Raw genomic sequence first — 22,806 nt, forward strand, 5'->3', positions numbered from 1 at the left:
TGACATCGGCACTCCAAACAGTGAGATAGACTGATGCTAACAAAGGTCTTGGAAGGCCAAGAACCGCGACCCGAGCAACACCGTTCAAAACGCTTCGTACCCGTACCATTACAGAAGTGGGGTAACCTCTGTATGATCGGGTCAGTCGAATAACTGTGATTACAGGAGTTGGGTGACCTTGGTACGATAGGGTCTATCGAATACCTGTGAATGTCGGTGTGGCCATTAGATTTGTGTTTGCTAGTTGTTGCTTCTAATCTTTGTCTGATGAATTAAGCCGCTCTCCATCACATTACCAGTAGAGAGAATAAAGTTGCCGTATCGGTGTTATCGAAAATACCCACAACGCAAGGTCACCTGTTTCAGTTACCCGACGTACATTCGTTGGTCGAGATAGGTCTCATACTGAGTCGTCGGTGAATTGACGCAACAGTGTGACAATTTCGTTTGTGTTTACTGGTACTTGTCTGTAGCGTCGATAGAAAACAACTTAATGAATTGATATCTCTGTCAATTTAGGGCAGTGGTTCTTAAACTTTTTTGAGCGCGACCCAAATCTGAGTTTCATGATCACCTCACGACCCAAATCTCAAACATAAAAAAATGTATTTTTTGTGTTACCACTCTGCTAATTTTTCAGATAAGACACAGACAACCAGTTATAGTACACAGTACTATGAAAGAACAATTTATTAGAGACAGATCATTCATTCAGTGTGATTGATGAAACTGAAAGTTCTCTTTCATAATATTTTCAATGCACGGCTCTATCTTACTGAGCGCAATGCGCAAATCGTCTCCAGGACCGAGGCGATTGCGAGCCCTGGTTTTAACAACCGTCAGTGCGGAAAATCCTTGCTCACACAGATAAGTGGTCGCAAATGGGAGCAGAAAAGCCATTGCTTCGTTACCGATTATTGGCTTTTCCTTTTTAACCGAAGTCCAGAACTCTCCAAGTGACGCAGAGGAAAAAAGAAGTCGATGGAATTGGTCATGATGCAGGTCGATAAACTCTTCCTGTATTCCTGCAACATCCTCTGGTAAATTGTCAACCCTTGCCAAAAACGGATCTTGATACAAAGCGCGCTCGAATCATGACGCAACGCAGCAGATAATCGATGATCACCTCGCAAATCACAATGTATCAGATCAGATGGAAGTAGCAAACAAATTTCGATGACAGCGAGGCATCTTGACCTTAATTACCAAAGCGAGGATGTAATCACGAAAGTGCGCGCAGATCATATTACAGCACAGTGGAAGATCTCTCCATTTTGCGCTCAAAGACGAACACTCGAACAGTGAAGACACGCAAATGAATTATAGTCTGTTGCCGTTTGAAACAAACAATCTGGATTAATTTTGTTTTAAATCAATATGATTTTTACTGTCTGCCAAGATGGTGTAGTATTTTTGGTGTGTGGAGATGGTAAAGACTAATTACTGCTCGAGCTTGTGCGATTGCATCATGTGAATAACAGTGGCCTGGCGCAGGCTTAGATTCGCGATCAAAATACATTCCATTCCTTAACTTAGTCTTTTTAGCAGCTACTGGGCTAAGTAGTTACGCCTAGTGTAGCTGCGCTGCCATTGAAACTCTTAGAAAACCACTTATGATGCAATAATCCACTAAGAAGCTAAATGAAATGCGTATGATGAAGCAATAATAAATACTGTTATCAAATCCACATTGTCCTCGTTATTATCGGCGAGATACGGCTTTGTAGTGACATTGCTGTTGCCAAAATACATTGAATACGATTTATTCCTCGTATGTGTTGATCGGTGGTCGAATAATGTATCGATTCAGCAATTCGTACCGCCCGAGGTACTATGCTACACACGCCCCGCGGACTGCAGAAGTGGCCCGCTCCTACACATATGTAAATGGTGCAATAGCGACAGCTAACGGTTGTCAATCAGCCATAAAAGTACAGCTAACCAGTAATACAGCTATCAAGGATAAACTAGGAATATATGTGTGAGCCGACTCGGTTGACCTATGGGGCACGCTTAGACACAAAAGCTCTGTCTTGGTACTTCATGTTTATGAAAGAGCTTGGCATTAGGTCAATGGAGAGATACTCTGATCCACCCGGACAGAAACGCGTGTATATCGCTTCCGGTTCACACCGCAGTGAATTGTACAGACTCGCCACGTTCGCCAAATTCTCTAAAGTATCATACGCGACACGCACCGATTTAGCGTCTGAAGGATACTACTGGCTAGGATTTGAAGACAAAATCAAATGCTTTGGATGCAGTGTATACCTCGAAAGATGGACCGGGTCGAGTGCACGGCGTCATGACGCGAATTGTGTACGAGACGCGTTGAACATACCTATTGTGAAATCGAATTTCAAAAGTTTATTGAGACAGTGTAAAGCCGTTGGAAACGCCAACATCAACTTTGCGAATATCGTTGATCAAGAGCACGAGTATCGGGTTAGGAATCTCGACTTGCGAAAGGAGTCGAAGCGTCGCGAAACCTTTGAGAAATGGCCCAGCTATCCCATACCACGGGCGGTCGGCGAGTTGGCAAAACAAGGTTTATTCTACCTCGGTGACCTGGACAGAACGCAGTGCTTCAACTGCTCCGGCGTTCTCCGCAATTGGAGGCCTACAGACGATGTATCTGAAATACACTTGACGTATCACCCGGGTTGTTGTTTCGCACGTGGCGACGATTCGGGGAATGTGGCGCTAACCGAGCACGAACGAGACAATTTGGATAAGTTGCTCGGCGACAAAATACGACGTCTCACACTGCATCTACAAGAACCACGGGAACCCTCCGAGGACGAAAAGCGATGTCTTGAGCAACTATTTCCTTGTCTTAACCCCGTGAATCCTCTCATGTCGTCGTTGTCAAAAAGAATCGCAACGTTCGACAAGGGCTGGGAACCGAATAAAATTAAGGCTAGTGTTGAACAGTTAGCAAAAGCGGGGTTTTACTACATTGATTCGGACAGAACCAAATGTTTTTACTGTGGCGGCGGGCTTCGTTGGGACCGGGGAGACGAGGTTTGGACAGAGCATGCAAAATGGTTTCCGCAGTGCGAATACGTAATCCGAACGAAAGGTATCGAGTTTGCGCAACGTATCGAAAAGACACACCCGAATCTCAATCGTCCTGTGATTAGAAACCCCATAACCAGACAAGAGTTGATCAAACGCCAAGAATTGGTCTGCGGAAACGTCACTCGCGCGATCGATCTATGCGTTAAATAGAGGCCATAAAACGATTGTAGTGTAGCAACACCAATTTACGAGACTTGTGTAACTGTGTCTTTTGTGCTGATAACACTACCTAAAAATTAAAATGAATTTCGTGAATTGTAAAATTATTTGATGTAACTGTGTCTTTTGTGCTGATAACAATACCGACAAATTAGAATCAATTTCGTGTATATTCATTGTAATATTATTTGAGCAATAAGAAGATGACGGGGCGCAGTGGCTTACTACGCGAGTCAGTCGGTGTGAATAAGCAGGCGCGTGGCCAGCAACGAAATACAGGCACTATTTCTGAGGTACTCGAGTCAGTTTTGTCTACTATCACAGTTACCAACGTGCTTGCGCTCGACAGTTTTATGGGGACCTACTCTTTTATAATTAGGATAGAAGGCGATTTCACGATACCGACATTTCTTAAAAACTACTTGAGTACTCCAAAGCTATATTTTGTCTTTCCGTTTTGAAGTAAATGTAGCATGTGTTGTGAATCGCTCCAGCTATCTCGATAACCTCGCCAGAATGCGTAGTTTCTTCTGGATCTGCAGTTCTCAGCACGTTGTGCATACACAGAGAGAGGGACTGCAGTGGCGACTTGCTTCAGTCGAGTAACGGGCGATGTCGATTTCACACGCATACCAAAGTACATCTTGTGAGAATGATATACCATCACCCCGGCTATTCTCGGTACGACGTTGGATCATTTGGCTGTACTAAGGTAGGTATACCCCGGCATGGTCGACTGCGCTCGATCTTTTTACATGTAACGGTAGATTACGTCGCTTTTACTGTTCACCTATACTTCATGTAAAGGTAGTTTACGTCGCTTTTACTATTCACTTATACATGTTTACACAGGCCCACGTATATCCACGTAATAGCCAGCACAATACCATCATAGCGTCATTTTTCCGATTTGGCTACGTACCCGACTTTTGTAATCTAGGCCCACATTTTGCGTTACTCGTGGTGTTTTTTGGATATGTTAAGCTAACAAGGAGAGCAAATTGACAGAAAGAGAGTACATTTTGGCGAAGGGTGACATATCTGGGAAATGGAGGACATATGCTCCCCTAAATGAGGCCGCATGGTAACCCTATTAAAATAGGAGGGTCGACGGGGACATCAAATATATCGCGTTGCTGTCAACCAGAAAACGCGAGTTTTGTCAAGTCGCAGATTGATGACTGACAGCGATTGTGTCACGCTCGATTGATCACAGCTGATTTACGTACATCACACCGCGTCGTTGACCGTTGACCGCATGTTGACCGGTAAAGCTATTGTCATCGTGACACGATTTTTACCAATATACTTCTTGAGGTGCCAAATCTGATCGCACTAATAACACCTGTATAGACGAATCAAACAGAATCCCGCCAAAGGGGCGATACCAAGTCTCATTGTACGTAAATTATTATACAACGACACCTATATTACAGCAGAACAATCTTGTCTGGACGGAGGAGGTCACGAAACATCTCCGGACCCGGCGCAGATTTCATCAGTTTTCAGCGAAGCCAGATTGGATGCGGCCAAATGGCCTTGAGAGTCGGATTTATACTATATTTTGTCCTCACAACATGTGAAAATAACAGGACTTTACGTGCTAGCCTGATTTTCTGGACTTTGATTTGGCAACCCGAGTCGGGGTGGAGTCAGAATTCGAAATCTCTCGCTCATCTTTACACCTCACCGAAAGTAGGCTAGATCGCATCTCGTATGATCTGACACAATTCATCCCCCATTATTGCACCACCGCAACCGAGCGTGTTTCAACAAAATAACGTCGGTCCACTGATCCCCGCTAAAGCGAGCTATCCCAGATTCGTCACTGTACAATTGAATCTGACATCGTACTCGCAGTTACCGAGAGGAAAATGCAAGGCCCGAAGGCGTGACACAGCAATTCTCTGACGGTAACACTCCCCCCGAATCCATATATCCGTAGTATGATGCCGCAAATATGCTTGGAGGTGTTGGCATAACATGTGTTGAGGATATATGATGCCGCGAATATGCTTGGAGGTGTTGGCATAAAATGTGTTGAGGATATATTTACGACACATACGCGAACACAACTGATTGTCTGCAGCGAAATTTGTCGACTTCGAGCGACAGTGCGTGGCTGCCGAAGCAATATACCCGTGGTAAGCAATATACCCGTAGTATGATATTGTAAATATGTGTGGAGGTGTTGAGGATTTTTTACGGGGCACGCGGACACAAGTGATTGTCTGCAGCGAAATGAGTCGCCCTCGAACGACAACTGCGTGGTGAGCTCGTGATCGATATGTGTATGTTACAGACGGGTAAAGCATTCGTTCGCCAACAGATCGATTCAAGTTGTGCAATGTACATCATGTACACTGTACAGCATACAAAATTAATATGACGCGGTAAATTGTATGTCATTTACAGACACCGGCACGATTACGCTGGACCAGACGTGAAGCAGTAAAAGAACCCATCATAAATACATTGTTTGGTTGGGACTGTCTGTCCTAAGACGCTAGAACGCGGTATAGGTATGGAACAGCAGTTGTTGCTTGCACCGATTACTAGGTACGTAATGCCGGAAGTTAACACGTTGATGAATTGAGAATCAGCTATTTGTTTAATTACTTATTATTTTCATAATCCTATTTTATTTAAGTCAATCCATGTCGGGGCGCCTAATACAAATTTCTACTACATTTAATCTGATTCTCGGTATGACTCGAAATGACACATATATTTATAATCATAACAGATCATTTCTCCTCACTATTTAAGTCAACAAAAAAGCAAAAGGCGGACAAGTACGACAGTATGAGACAGACCACAAGCGTCACTTTACACAGACGGACGTATAGGCACCTAAAACACGCACCAGAATCTAACGGATCAGGAGAAAACTACACTGACGTCACGACCGGCAATTATTCCTATGAACCACCGTACACGAAATTGAGTCAACCGCGGAACGACGAGTCAACCAGTTTGACGGGTTATTGCTCCCAAGCCACGAAATTGAACCACGAGACGACGGGTCAGGGCAGGCAACTATTATCACCGTCGCGTACGACCGGAGTCAGCTGTAGTTTCGTGTCCTTGTTCAGAGGTCAAGCGAGACAGATTAAATCATGAGTGGAAAAGTACAAGTAGAATTACTAATCAATAAGTTTCACGTCTGGTCAGAGTACAAAAGGTCAATCGATATTTTGGAAGCTGATTACGTTCAATATATTCGCAAACCCCAGAATAAAGGCAGGTAGAATCAGGAGGCGAGTGGAAAAGTACAAGTAGAATGACTCAAGTCTCATGTCTGAGTACAAAGGTCAATCCAGATTCTTCGTTCGTTTTCTCTCTATCGTTAATTATTCCCCTTTTTTTGATTGCCGCACACAGGGTCATAAAAGTATTGCTGCAAAAATGAGAATGAGCTAATTCTTTCATTGTTTATTATATTGATAATCTTTGTTTGTTTATTATAAATCGCGAATGGGCACCTTCCGCCCATTTCTCTAACTACTTACGCGTCAGTAAGTCTCATCGAAGTTGGATGAAAAGCTTTACGTAGTTTACCTACAATTCGATAATATGAATATATTTTTGAGCCAATAACATAACAAATATAACTAAACTTTAGCCAATTCTACAATTTTCTAAATAGCCCTATGGTAGGGTTACCATACGTCCTCTTTTTAGAGGATTTGTCATCATTTTTTACTTTTTTGAAAGTGTCCTCGGAGGACGCCCTTTTGTCCTCTTTTTTTTTGAGATTTTGTCCATTTTTTGAGAATTTTGGTCATATTTATAGCAAAATGCGACTGAGATGCCGTAAATCAGCACCGAAGTGACGCTCCGGCGGGTATTTCGGGAGCTGAGTGGAAAGTTGACCTTTTTTTTAGTCAACCGTCTACAATATAGGAAAAATTTACAATTTATTTGAGAATTCTCCTCCTATTTTGCAAGTCTGAAAATCCTGAAAAAGTGTCCTCTTCTCGGATTTCCAAAATATGGTAGCCCTACCTATGGTCCACCTCAAAATGCTCCTGTGGCCCACTGTTTGAGAACCCCTAAGCTAGACTAATCGGCGACTTGACGTATCAATATCGAAGGTTTCGCCCATAATGCGTATATCATTTCATCGGCGACGATCTTTCTGCGAGGGCACAGGTGAAGTCGGATGCTGAACGACACGTTGTTTCATAATTGCTAATATAGTCTGATTCAATTCTGTACCTTAGTAATATTTTTTAATATGATAATAATTTTCTTGAGGGGTACCGATAACAGAAGCAAGCCACCGAGTGACATTAAATTTCAAAAGTTCAAGTTAAATAAATGCGCCGCGAAATATTCAACTTTATTGTAATATACGAAAATCTACAAACATGCGGTTGGTCCCTGACTACGCCAATCCGTCGGCGCTGATAGTTTAGTCATCAAGATACCAAGTTTTGTGGTCAAGCCAATCAGATTTTTGACTGGCCTTACAAGTAATAAATTATCTGGGCATTTGATATAACTAATTTAGACAATTACCTCGCGGGGCACTCAAAACCTTCTTACGGGTGACAGGTTGGTCATCCCCAATATATTGCATCGATTCCCAACCAGAAAGCGTTTGCTTTTTCTCTGGGGTTCGCGGAGACGACAATAAAATCATCATCATCATCATCATCATTTTAACAACATTGTTATTAAATCAAAACACCCGCCATCTCACTGATTCTGCATTTTTCGTTCATGAATTGAATGAATTACGTATTTGTTTTAACACAGTTGTAACGGAATGGCAATTGTTGCGCACATAGTCGTTGATATGAGTTACCGCGACGCAAGTTTCCGAACCGCTGATGCATATATTCAACTAAGCATTATTTCTCGGCTGTGACGTGGGCCTATTTCTCTCGCGCGGAATCGCGGAAGTGCTCGTTTGTGAGAAGTTTGCAGCGTTGCTAGTTACTTGTGAGTAGCGAAATATCTGTACAACGTATGGTGTCGGCCTCGTGTAAAATGACGATTGACGATTGATCTCGAAGCACCATGAATACCAAACGAACAAATCATCACATCAACAATAACGGCCTGATGTGAGTCGGATTGTAGGCAGAGTATTGTATATCATCGATCATGGAGCGCTTATTAAACTCAGCTTAAACCGGAAGGATGTTCATAATTCGAACCCGAACCAGATAAGTCTGACCAAACTGCACAATTATTACAACAAAAATCCAAGTAAACAATCCTGACTCTCAACAACAGAAACTCAAAGGGGAAATTCGGACGCCAAACGCTCTCTGCCAACTATCTTGAAATTGGAAGTCGATGACATTCGAAGTGAATATAAGCTCTACGTATTTTTGAGACGCTTTTTCGTGCCTTCCTTGCAATACACTATAATTTGAGACATTCTAGTCTAGCTAGTCTAGCTAGTCTGTTTTAACTGTTATCTCGGCAATCAGGAGACATCGTTGTGGCACATGCTCCCTGTATTTCTGATTTCTGATTTCTGACGGATAACAGTTAGTTTGGTGCAAAGAATGTTCAGATGCGCGCCAAACTCAACGTATACCCGAGTTTAGTCGCCTACCGGCTTCCAATGAAGATTCCCTAACGTTGAAATACCGGAATGTTCATGGCATAGATCTGTCGATCATTTGAAGAATTTTATGAACACCGCTTTAGTCTGTGGTAAAACATAGGCCTATACACACGCTCGGCTTGGCGTGACACATAATTTAACGTAACCTACAATGCGCTTACAGAATCACCGCCGTTATAGCAGACTCCGCCGTTCTATGGTCGCTGGCACGCCCACGCTACAGTCAACGGCAGCTAATTTCAAACGCAATTAGCTAAATCCTAACGACTTTCCTGTGAGCTTATTTCATGCAGGCTCATTGACGTTTTTTGATATCAATATTGAGACATGGATATGCATCATTTTTGAGATTTTCCGAATTATGGACCACCCTAATGTCCTCCTCTAGAAGGATTTGTCCTCCATTTTCAGATAATCGAAAATGTAATCCGAGGACGCCTGAACGTCCTCATTTTTTTGGAAAGTCGTCCTACTCTACAGCTTTGACACATTAGCTAATAATGGACAGGCTCAATTAAAAAACGCAATGAATGACGCGAAATATGTAATGCGGATGTTTGAGCGGGTCATTCGGGAGTTGAACTGAAAAAATGACTTTTTTTTAGTCAACAACACAGCAGTAAAGTTAAGAAGTGGGTAAATCGGGAGTCGAGACGGAATGATGACCTTTTTTTCGGTAAAAGTATTAAAATCAGCCGTTTTTGTTTCCGGTAATATAACTTGTACGATTCTCCTTACTCGATTTCAAAATCTCGTAACTCTTGCATATTTCTATGCTCCTTTTGTTTAAGTCGTGTATAATCTGGCATTAGCCCGGCGTATGCGTTTTGAGGAATACAACCGTAAACACGGATGTTTGAATTTGGTGCGTCATTATTTAATCGCGATTCGGATCTCTCTGGAGGCCGGAGGCCTTTTGAGCCAGACGATACAGCAGTGCGACCACCGATATTTTATTGATCATTTGTGTAACTATTGTAGTCTCCATGAACTCCGCATATAACGATTTCGCATTGGCGTTTTCGATTCGGTTAATAACTACAGTTTGATTCATATTTCCATAAAACTTAGTGTGCACTTTTTTGCCTTTTCAGCATTGTGTGTCAATGTCACCGACTCGTTCCTATTGGGGACTAGACTGAAACCACAACAGCGCAGTCAGAGGGTTATGATGCGGCCTATGAACATGCCAGACATTTGCTGTCTTAAGGGATTATTATCTAATGAAAGTAGGCTATTTTACCTACTTTTATATTATTTACTCAGAATTACTTCGCGGGCCGGATGAAATGGTATGGCGGGTCGTAGGTTTGGCAATCCTGCTCTAAAGAAAACGTTGCGCACTATATATCTTCTGAATTGATGAGCGATCTCGACGATTATCTTGCAAATAATTTTACATTAAGTATGTTTAGCCACAGGCAACATAATGAACGGTCCTGGCTCGTAACGCACAAGTAAAGGTATTTATAGATTTCATAGATTTCATCGCCACGACAGAAGTATAGATTCTAGAACAGAGAATCGAGAACTGTTCATTCCATACACCAAGCCAAATATATTGTAATGCACAGGACGCATTGCGCGTTCCTTGCTGCTTACTGAAGTATTGGATCCCTTCTGATGGTGCAGCGTGGGTCGAAGTTATGAAGTTGGTCAGCTTTCAAGCCGCTCACAACAAAGGACAACGATTTACTTTCTTTAGTCATCTTACTCGCTGAACTGATTTCTGCGAATAAACGCAACTTCAGATCTGCAGCGCTGTCGATTTTCTGTCGATGACAATGGTGTTTGTATGTGCACTCCAAATCACAGCGATATAGGCTACCCGTCTAGTAACCGGTCGCATGGTTTTTCTACCACATGCCGTTTACCATTAATTGTGCGGGCCACTTGAATATCAACAACCTTTTTTCTGTTAATGTTTATCTGCATACAGCGCAACTAAATCTGATGACTGAAGACAGCACAATCGCTTCACGCTTGAAGTGATCGCAAACCTGGCAAACAGGACGTAAGAAACGCTACCGTGAGACACGTGATATTCATTTACATTTTAATTGGTTAATATCGCTGACGCCAATCTGTCCGGCCGACGATGGAAAGAAGAACAATCAGTCTTATGAATTCGAGAGCGATCAGTTTTTGTACATCAAAGATGCCGCCTCACTGTAGTGTTAAGACGGGTGCGTTCACTTCTCTCCTGCGCTGTCTTCGCCTGGTTCGGCCTTGAATATGCACCAGTGTTTCTCAAACTGGGGTCCGCGGTCCTTTTGGGGTCCGCGAGACAATTATTTAGGACCGCGAAGCACGTCCCAAAAAATTCAAACTGTCCAGATTTTTTTTTGGGGTGGGGAGGATCATAGAAAATTTCAGGTAACTTATTTTTAAACCAAATTCGGTGGTAGCTCGATATTGTATCGTTAATCAACATAAAGTAAAGTGTTTTGGTGAAGAATTATTCAATTTAAAACTTGAGTCGCGCTTCGCGTGCTCTAGTGCAGGGGTGGGCAAACTTTTGAGCTCGCGGGCCGCATTCAACATCTGAATTCATTCGCGGGCCGCACTATACAAAATTGGGATTATAAACCGAAACGCAATATTGATATTTGAATGTATAGTGAGGACAGGGAGATATGTGTCAAGCCAAACATTGCTTTGATGATTTCGTACATGCATCAGAAACATATATAGTGGCGAGATTTCATAGGCTGGCGGACCTCAATAACCAATTTGTCAAAACTATAGAGATGAAAGTCGGTTGGCCCATTCTTAGAACAGGATTCAAATTTAAATCTGTGAGAAGCGATCATCTGTTCATAGATTTATTAATTCCACTTTTGGTTCGGTTCCGGGACACACAATGCTGAAAGCATCATGACCATGTTAGCTTCTACTACCCCCATTCTATGCATACAGACAACGAATCTACCTAAGACACGCGCGAATCGTTTTTTATAAGCACATCACTGAAATAATTAAAAATGTAGTGGCCAATCTGAAATCCCATTGGTGATCCAAATTATGTCAATCTTGTTGCAGCTATCCCACTGTGATATTAAGTATTTACCTTAGATCAGGGGTTCTCAAACTTTTTAAGACACGCCCCACCCCATCTGGTGATGGTGAAAGATTTCGCGCCCCCTTATCGTCATTTCACAAAACGCAACCAGGATGCTATGCAAACCTAGGGTAGTTTAATGGCATGGAAGGTTACGACTGTGGATGAGAGGTTTTTCTACATGCAAATCAGCCTAAATACAGAGCAATAGCTGCTATCAATTGGATGTAAATATTCGCGCGAAGCGCGAAAAAATTTTTCAGTTGAGCTCAGCTTCGCGTCCCCCTTCAGAGCCACTGTCCAAGAATTATCATGGTGAAATATACTAAGAAAAAGTTAATCAAGACCCTGCATTATTTCAATTTTTAGTACGCATTTATCCATATTTTTAAAAAGTTTCTTTAGACTCTCGCGGGCCGCACAGAACGGTGTTGCGGGCCGCATGCGGCCCGCGGGCCGTAGTTTGCCCACCCCTGCTCTAGTGTCACTGCATTTCTTGATTTTAATGAGCGTATCTACAGTTTTTTCACGGTTTGGTCTAGGTGGCCGCTAAGTAGCTTTAAGACACCGCAAACTTCATATAATGCCAGAAATGTTCTCCCACCTAAGAGAAGCTTCGGTTAAGTTACGCCAAAAGCAATTGTTAAAACTAAACGTCAGGTTGAGTAAATACGTTTATGACATCATAAGCTTCATAATATCCAGTTGAAGTCAGAGAAGAGTCCAGAAGGAATAGAATTACCTCGAAACTAGGTTTCGCAAGAAAAGCTATTATTATGTTATTTCTGTAGTATTATCACCGAGCTTTTAGTTGTAAGACTGACTATACTTAGACAGGCACCTTTACAAGCCGAACTCGAAGTGTATTCCTTCAGCAGAACACATGCATGTCTGTTATCAAAACAATACAGGAACCCATCGCTGGGCTCAATCAAGCATATCATAACACCACAATTTCTGATTTCAAAGGTTACTTTAGGACAGGGGCGGGCAACATACAGCCCGCGGGCCGGATCCGGCCCGCGAAGGGATTTTGACCGGCCCGCCAAGAGTTTTTACTCTGAAAGTGAAATTTTATTCTGAAAGTATTGACAAATTTTATGCGTCACATAATGAATCCAAGTTTGCCAACCTGAGAAAGATGGACATTAAACTACTTGCTCTGTTCGGGTCTACAAACATTTTCGACCATGAACCAGTATTGGGATGACTCGAGTCACCTGGGGAAAATGACTTGACTTGACTTGACTCGACGCTTCAGAAATGCAGACTGACTCGTGACTCGAAGCAAAATTTACGAGTCAATTTCAAGTCATCAAGTAATCGACGTCGACTAAATCGCTGTATCTTGAATAAGTTCGGATTGCCAACCAATGAATCAATGATTGTACGTCTTACCGAATCTCCATTGTTACATCACAAATAAATTGATCGCAAACGCAGTGATCGGTGCTTATACAACAGCTTACGTTATCGTAAACTTGCTTACCTCAACCAACCCTCTTGTACATAATTTAAATCAAACGAATATCGCTCATACGTTTATAATTGTATATCATGGATATGAAGGTGGGTAGGGTATCGAACTATATCATTTTTAAACTTTCTGAGGTTTCGTATGTTATCCTGTATTTTGGCTGTTATTTATAGACTGAGGCTATACCTCTATACCAGTGGTTCCCAAACGGTGGGGAATTCCCCACTGGTGGGGAATTCAATGGTTTCCGGTGGGGAATAGACGTATTTGTTCAAAATTATATACAGGACAGTCTACATATTCACGGAGACAAATGCGCAATTACCGTTACCAGTTACTGCTCTGGAATGTATGTATCGAAAATTATATTGCGTAATGTTCACAAAACCTCATTTTTAACTCTGGATGACCAATGATGGCGTCACAACACAATCGCATCTAGCACGACTAGTTTGACGCGCAATAACGCTATCGCGAAATTTTGAGCGTTACTGGTTACTGGTATCGGTTCATATACGTTTTATGTTGCAGTTATAGGCGATTGTCTTGCGACTGGTGTGGTTGTGTGTCTTGTGTAGTCAAACCAGCAAATAGCTGCTCTGTGATGACAAAAGTGTTGGGTAAAGTGGGGAACAGGACCGTAACTGCCGCACCCAAACCCCCCAATTGGGGGGGTGAGCTCAAAGGGGCCCAAAATTATTTCGTGAATAAACATAAATTATAGAGTATTTTTTTTGAAATTTATGCCACTTTTTCAAAAAAATTTCGCGCTAAGTGCGCGATTTAATATTGCCGAATATCTTGATTATTGGGTACCCTTTCCCCACGAAAATACGTAGAATTTATAGAAATGGAGACTTCGGCGTCGGCCATCACTGAGCCCCGACGCACCAAGACATATGAAGTTATAGGCCATGTAACATGCGGCTCCGAGAAGTGTGCCAGAACGATCAGCAGCGAGAAGACCTTGCCCGAGAAGGAATGCGCTTGTGTTGACCGAAAACTTCGATATATATACAATATACTTATATGTTTAATTGTCCATAGGCGGCTAAATGGTCTGCGCCGAATGTTCCTGTCCTGGCGATCTGAACCCCACAGGACAAATGCCATCACGCAGGGAAAAATTATTTGCCAAATTAATACCGATTTGAAATCGTGTGTGCTTTTTAGTTTTGACGATTTCCATATCTTTTGACATAGCAGATATAGGAGGTCATGAAATAGCATAATGCATCGAAGATTCGAAGTCAATATATACCAACGGGTCCGCCCGAAGATGTTTAATTATTATTTAGGGGTCCTACCTTTCCAACACACCTCACTCAGCTCTACCGGTAAATCTGATTACGTGAGAATAGAGAGGGGATAAAAATTTGACAGCAAAATATATGCAATTCCCGATCATATTGACCGATTCAAACGTGAATTATATAAATTTTTCGCTCTTCGCGCGTTTAGTCGAAATAAGGCGACGCACTAAACAGTAGACCCAATGTAGATGATAAGTAGCGGGGGAAAAGTGTACAGGCTCAGGGAGCTGAGGGGGAAGCCCCCCAGAAGTTGGGTTTATCACCCTGTGGGGGCCCAAGACCAACGTTTTTTTGGAGGGGGGCTGACGAAGTGCTGTTACGGTCCTGGTGGGGAACGAAGACTCGGAATAAATCTGAAGTGGGGAATGAAGACAAAAAGGTTGGGAACCACTGCTCTATACTGTCGTAGTTGAGCAGTTCTACGTACGCGTGAGCGATACAGCGCCTTTTGTGCGCATAATCAAATCTTTATTCGTTCCTCGATTCAGAATAAATGGGTACTACATCTGTATTTAAAACAGTTAGCAAAATGTAATGACTTTGAATCGTGTCTAGTACTTTGAAATTTCAACTTTACTGGAATCGTGACTTGACTTGACACGACTTAACTCGAGTCACCTTTAAATATCGAGTGACTTGACTTGACTCACTCGAGTCAAAATGTGCAATGACTCGAGATGACTTGTGAATCGAAGGTAGTTACATTACCGAGGAAGGCTGCGTTCCAATATAACTGATGTTCGTATGCAGTCTTTACTAAGGGTTTCCGCATACGACATGCAACCAGAGTTCAAAAAACTAGTTGACAATATTGAACGACCACAGACATCTGATTGACTTCAATAGCTGTTGTAAATAAATTCATTGAATACTGTTTTTGGTCTCTATGCTTTAAACTTAAAGTTTACATTAAATACAATTGATTCCTTGTATAGGTGGATAAATACGCGATTAAGGCATAATGCATATAATCTGTAATCCGGCCCGCCAAGAGCTTCATTTTCCCATATCTGGCCCGCCGATCGGAGAAGTTGCCCGCCCCTGCTTTAGGACAAACATGAATCTCTCAAGATGCGGTATAAACCTAGGCAATTTAAACTACATACAATCAACGCAACATAAAATGAATTATTCGACAAAACACAGCTTAAATGATTGTAACAGCGACCAAACAGCCTGCCCAACACCGCCGCCAAACAAGTTTGCTGCGCATTCAAGCAAAGTGTGATTGTTGACACTTCTGCTCGTTGTGTTTCCACACGTAAAAACTGATCATCATGCGCCATAAATCAGAAATATACATTGACGAGTATCGAAGGTGCACTTCTTTCGTAAATAACTCTTTGATTCAGCTGTTAGCCGTACCTCCACTTATTCTATGTTCGTATTATCGACAAGACATAGCGAGAAACAATCATTACTTTCCTATATACTGTTGGTGCAAGTGGCGCTAGGCAAAATCGAGTACCTGAGTGATTCTGAATCACGTAATGTGCTTCGAGTCGAGTCGAGTAATCGAGTATCTCTCATTATGACGTCATAACGGAATGTGATATGTGAAAGTTCAAATATGTACCTTTTACGCGACGACAAAGAATAGAATGCATTTTATCCATCACATTAAAGATACTTTGGTATTTTTTCGACAATACCGATTTCATTGCACTTGGTGACGATGTTGTGGGATGATCATGACTTCGAAAATGTGCTCATTCCAGTAAAGTTCGTAGCTTTGTACTATATGTTTCGTATGCTACGATACGGTCAATCAAGGTTTCAAGACTTCACCAGTGAACATTAGTATCGAAACTAAAATTCTCGTTGATAAATTAACTTTCAGTGGCGAGGAGCGTTTAATTTCAGTACTCAAAAAATCTTCTTTTACTACTCGATTCAGATTTGAATACTCGAATCATTGTGCCCATAGCCCTGGTTGCAAGTCTAAATTTTGGGAAACCGCTGGAGAAATTTCGGGGACCGTTTCGGTCCCCAAAACACCTTACAGAAAATAAGTCTACCGATATTCTCAATTGTGAGAGCATCGCTTGAGGCCGTTGAAATACTTTGGTCCAGCGGTGCACAATTGCGGGTGCGTCGATCATCGGTATCGGCGCTGACCCTTTCCGCGCCAGAATACACCTAGACATGTGAAGTGCGCGGCCAATAGGATCATGCTATCATGGTATGTCGCCTAGACCAAAATTTTATTGTAGTTCAAATTGCTCAAGGACACTGCTTCTAACGCATATATCCTATGCCGACCTCTACAAATATGAGCTATGAAATGCAAATGAGGGAAAAGAACCCAACTCCACACCTTTGAAGATTATTTGCACCGATTTGTTTCTCCATCCAGAACAATTGGTATGATATATTAAAGTTTGGTTTGAGCTCGAAATTGGGGTCTACAATGTACTGTAGCTAACTCCTCAATAATTCCACACGCGGTAATCTCCCATAATGGATTGGCCGCGAATTTCCAATTGGAATATACCCTGAAATCGAATCACTAGATTATGTCCACTATAGCTCAGCCAAGCTTTGAAAACTGGAAATATTCACGGCTCAGTAAATTTGTTAGATAAATATCGAGAAATTCGACTCAATAACAATGTAGAGAATATGTACGCCAAAGAGGCGACATCGTTTCTCGCAACTACAACGTCCTGCCGAATCGCTGTTTTGATAACATTCAAGGCTGTTTAGAAGCAGATCGAGTAAAATCATGCAACACAGTTTCCTTAAAACGCCATCGCAACTCGATGCGCAGTGAATAAGCGTTCACCCTGCTCCTATAAGTCGCCACGCCATGATGTCGAGTCGACAATATGTACATGCGATAATAGGTATAATAATATATATTTTACATATGTATATCATTGCGTACACGATAGCTCCTACGTAGCGATAGCGCCTACGTAGAATGGTGGTGGTATCAAGTGGGCGGCACCGCCAATCTGAATGGAAACTTGAAAAATAAAAAAGGGATTATTAGGTTGGGTGCTTCCGCCACACTGCTGCGCTGCTCGATGTGGGGTAGGTTCCTCCTACACCTGTGCTGCTCGGAGATGAAAATTGGCCGAATATTATGAAAAGAAGGATCGACTTCAGAATGCGAAATCTCAAAAAAACTCAGTGTTGTTTTCTATGCTGACTTGCTTGAAATTGTCTCACCGTGACAGCCATATTCTTTGCCCCGGCTGGGCTCATAATAACCTTCACTATTCGTATGCTTCTCACAACAACAAATCGTACGATAAACTTTATTTATTTATCTTTATTCATCTTACTCGGCGAAATTAGGGTAATTTCCAAGTCGCCCCCGTTCTGTAAGGCAACATGATGGCGTATGTGTTTGAGCTCGTCGACCTTTCTTGTTAGGCTTTTCAATCTCTTGAATTATAGTCAGTTCTGTAGATTGTTATTCAGGTCAAGTGCGAACATGAATCGTGTTCAATCATTGCTACGTAGGCTACACTGCCTCAGGAGCAGGGGCGGGCAACGTACGGCCCGCAAACCCGACCCGGCCCGCAACGGGATATTGAGTGGTCCGCAGACAGTTTGTAGTCTTATATGATAGTGTGGCCCGTGGCTATGAGTCTGCCGCAATCCCCCACTACTTGCTGTTACTATTACTGTTTTTGAAGATAAAAAGGAAAGATACAGAACATCCTCAACTCAGAAATTCCGAATGACTTTCAGATCGGGCGTTTTTAGTTGATGTCTTTGAACAGATGAATTGAACACCAGACGTCAAGGGAAGGTTACGAAATGCTCTCAGCGGCGAAGGCATTCAAGGTGAAGCTAACACTGTTTTCTCGACAGCTCAAGTCAGAATATTCCGACAAATTTTCCAACGCTCTAAATCAGGGGTGTCAAACATACGGCCCGCGGGCCGCATCCGACCGCCACTCGATTTCATCCGGCCCGCGAAGCAATTCTGAGTAGATCGAAAAAATTGCCTGTATTATTCAGCACATCTCTAACAATTATTGTGATTTTTAGAATATGCTACATCCATCAAATAATCCCTCAAGACAGCAAATGTCATTATAACCATCTGACACCTAATCCCAGGAAGGCTCAAAAGTGCACACTGCGTTCAGAGTTTTGTTGAAAAATTGACCAAAACGTAGTTAGTCACAGAAGCGAAAACTTCAATGCGAAACCGTGATATGCAGGTTACATGAGAAATATACTAGTCACACAAAAACAGACTTCAAATATCTGTGGTCGCACTGCTGCATGATTTCTGACTTCTGAAAAAGATTCGGCCTTCAGATAAACCCGAATCTCGAATAAATAATAATGGAGCTATCCCTACGCCCGCATTCACTGATAAATCTATTGTATACCTCTTAACGCATACGCAGAATTACCGCCATGATACGACCAAAACAAAGGAAGCATAGACATATCTCAGCTTATATCGTCGTTAGGGCCACTTTTTAGCCGTATATACCTGTATTCAACCGGTTATTAATCGCATTTTTGCCAATTCCATTGTTCGCGAATAAAGTTGTTGCTAGGATAGTATACCCTGTGTTCCGTAATGTTATGTAATTTACTATTGTATATATAGGCTTTTAATAAAGTATGCAAGTGCAAAACAAGGTCATGGATTTTCAGGCAACATTGTGAAATAGGGCCTACATTTGACTGATCCGGCCGCGAGCGATATGAAGGTTTGAATCCGGCCCGCGGCGCCAGTTGAGTTTGACACCCTTGCTCTGTCACCACAATGATGACAGCCGAGAAGGACACCAATTCGATACCTGCATCAGACAATGAATTTGGTCGTCGTTTTGTGGATTTTAGGAAACTTTCTTCTGAGTTTAATATCGTAAACATAACTTACAGCTTACATTAAATACGATTTATTCTTTGTACAGGTGAATAAATCGGCGAATAATGTATCGATTCAGGAATCCGGCCCTGGCGTACCAAGTAGGCCTACTTCATTTTCCCATATCAGGCACGCTTGCTGGAGAAGTTGCCGCCCCTGCTTTAGAGTAAACATTAGAGGTGAAGAGACTCGGTACTTATTAGCCTAGAAAATGTACATTGATCCAATCGTACTTGAGATGGAAACGCACTCGCACTTTTTCTCTTGCGCATTTTGATCAAAATGAATAGCTGGCGTTTAGCAATGATGAGGACCGCGGAATGCGAACGTAATTTTAGCACATTGAAACGAATCGAGCCTTTTCTTAGAAACAGGATTTGTCAAGGTAGGCTAGGTGCGTTGGCTGTGCTCTCGATTCACAGCGATGCCAAATCACGCTCAGCCCTTGCCCCACAACTCGATATCGTCATGAGCCGTCACTGCAGTTTGTGAATTCGTCGGCCATCCGACAGTCGACGAGCATGTCCATTGTCCATGTCCACATCCAAGTCGAAATACAAGCAGTTTCTACTAAATGAATACTAGTCCGCCCTCAAGATTACCGGACCAAGATCTGACCTATCGATCTCGCCTTCCGTGACATGCTACTCCATTTTTTGTCGTTTGCTTATCTATAGCCTACTATCTTCTTTTACTTTTCATTCGGTGTGTATGCCTCGTCTTAACATCGCCTAGGCCCTATAGGCCAAAGTGGGTGTTTGATTCCAAAGAATACTCCAAGTCGCTTCGATACCTTCCTATCTTTTCATTGTATCGCAATTTTTGTGGTGTATCGAACGGATGAAAATTGCTGATGAACCGAACCGAATTCAGATACACCGTCGAATTTGCAATATGTCCGGTATGGTTGCTACCGTTTACCTTTAGTGTGTACTCCTAAGCTTGAGAGGCGTGTGTGAAGTGTGAATGCTGTGAACAGTGTGCACCGTGCTGTGAAGGGCCCCGTGAAGGCTTCCAAGGCAAGGTGAAGTCATCACTCATCAGTAGGCCTGTTTATTTTTGGATATTGGGTTTTATTTTTGGAGATTCTCCAAAAATAAGTTTTGAAAACATCCAAAAATAAGATTTTTTTGGACGATGATTTTTCAGGTTTTTCAGTGAAATGAACAAGTCAGAGCGATGTAAACAACCAGGAAACTCATAAAACACACAAAAAATAGCCTGTGTGTTAGGGAAGGGGTCACCGAAACGCTAAAACTAGTTCCACTCATTCCACTCCACGTTTCTGCTGACCTTGCCTTCCCGCCCCCTCCGTCTTTGTACTCCTATAAGTTTCACAGTACGGCACGTAGAGAAGACGGGCAGGCAGCTTGAGTGAGGCAAATGGAACGGCCAAACCAAATACGGCCACCTCTGTCACAATCACTTCGTCTACACGGGACGGGACTGATTGGATACCGCAGACGGCCACAGAACTTGATCCAGGAGATGGAAAGTGCGTGACCCAAGTCTGTTAACGCCCATTGCTTGTCAATGAAGAAGATGGCCTCTTAGTTGACTGGACACCCTACCAAACTCCTTGATGTTATGGACGAGAAAAGTCCTGCATGTGCACCTTCGCTGCAGTGGTGATTCCAACTGATCGTTCTCGATCGCATGGTCCCAGAGCTGAGCAGCAACACCGTCACGAAGCTTCAGGGTATTGGCAGTCTAATCGAGGAGCAGCAAGTGCTCCAGCGCCTGGTCGAACGTCTTCGAGCCAGTCCAGATGAGGACTGGGACAACGACGCACGCCACAAGGAAGGTTTTCTGGTCAGACGGTGTTGGCCGTTGGGTTGTCCAGTTCAATGAGGCACGCAACTTCGTGGAGGATCAGAGGGTTTCAAGCGCATCACTGACGAGCGCTTGTCAGGAGCAAAGCTTGGAAGATTGAGGAGTTTGGAGAGTTAGCCATCCATCCGTTTTTGAACCCCTAGGCTCAATGTTTCCCACAGTTGCGACGGTCGAGGTCTCGAAAATCAAGTTGGAGAAGGGTATCGGCCGCGCGCCTCTCTCTGATTTTTCTTTAGAGGGTATTCTCCAGGCCAACAACTTGATTTTTTGACAGATGTATTTGAAAGTTATATCAAGATCACTGATGATGTCGATGTGTTAGAGGACTTGAATACATGATAATAACATACGCTCGGTGGAGTTTTCCAGTAGTAATAGGGCTAAAAACACGTTCATTTCTTATTTTTGGAGATTCTCCAAAAATAAAATTTGAAAACATCCAAAACTAAGCTATTTTTGTTATTTTTGGAGAAATCCAAAAATAAACAGGCCTGCTCATCAGTCATCACACAAAATTAGGTCACACAAAATCGAGCGTTCCAACTAAAGGTTATCGGTGACGTACACAACGGAGGTATCACCATATTGCGGAAGCCAAGGAGGAGCCGGATTTGGATACTCAAAATTCACATACAATATAAAATTATGCGGTAACTCTTGCAGTACGAAATTTCATACGGATCGGCCGTCGCAATCGTGTCCAAAATTATATTTATGATGAGGCGAATGTATATATTTCAACGAAATATGCAAAAGCAATAACGCCAGACAACTGATAAAAACGATTTTGTAACCCACTTTTGACCATTACACAAGATGTAACAGCGCGTGAACTCTATTTTTGCCATATTTCATCGAGATCCAATGCCTCAATTGGGTCAAAATTCGTCCCCCCCCCCCCTCACCCCCCATCGCCGGATTCACGACAGATAACCGAGAAAACAATTTTGTAACCGACTTCTGACTAATACACAAGATGTATCAGCGCGTGAAATCTATTTTTACCATATTTCATCGAGATCCAATGCCTCAATTGGGTCAAAATTCGTCCCCCCCCTCACCCCCCATCGCCGGATTCACGACAGATAACCGAGAAAACAATTTTGTAACCGACTTCTGACTAATACACAAGATGTATCAGCGCGTGAAATCTATTTGTACCAAATTTCATTGAGATACGATGTCCTAATAGGGTCAAAATTCGCCCCCTCCCCAATCACCGGATTCACGTCAGATAACCAAGAAAACACTTTTGTAACCGACTTCTGACTAATACACAAGATGTATCATTGTGTTAACTCTATTTGTGCCAAATGTCATTGATATCCAATGTCCCAATAGGGTCAAAATTCTCCCCCCCCCCCCTCGCCTCCATAACCGGATTCACGTAAGATAACCAAGAAAACAATTTTTTAACCGACTTCTGACCATTACACAAGCTGTATCAGC

At 42.6% G+C, this 22,806-nt stretch overlaps 1 long non-coding RNA gene across 1 annotated transcript; it reads right to left on the reverse strand.

The window, feature by feature from the left end:
• Nucleotides 1-629: 629 nt before the first annotated feature.
• LOC145439317 (uncharacterized) lies at nt 630-1,490 on the reverse strand. Its single transcript, XR_013915145.1, has 2 exons — nt 1,349-1,490; nt 630-902 (listed from the first exon to the last, which is right to left on the reverse strand). It is a non-coding gene; the product is annotated as an uncharacterized LOC145439317 (long non-coding RNA).
• Nucleotides 1,491-22,806: the final 21,316 nt, after the last annotated feature.

Source organism: Botryllus schlosseri, chromosome 1, assembly GCF_051294905.1.
Source record: "Botryllus schlosseri isolate E-star chromosome 1, Bs_hap1, whole genome shotgun sequence".
In the NCBI taxonomy this organism is placed as follows: domain Eukaryota; kingdom Metazoa; phylum Chordata; class Ascidiacea; order Stolidobranchia; family Styelidae; genus Botryllus; species Botryllus schlosseri.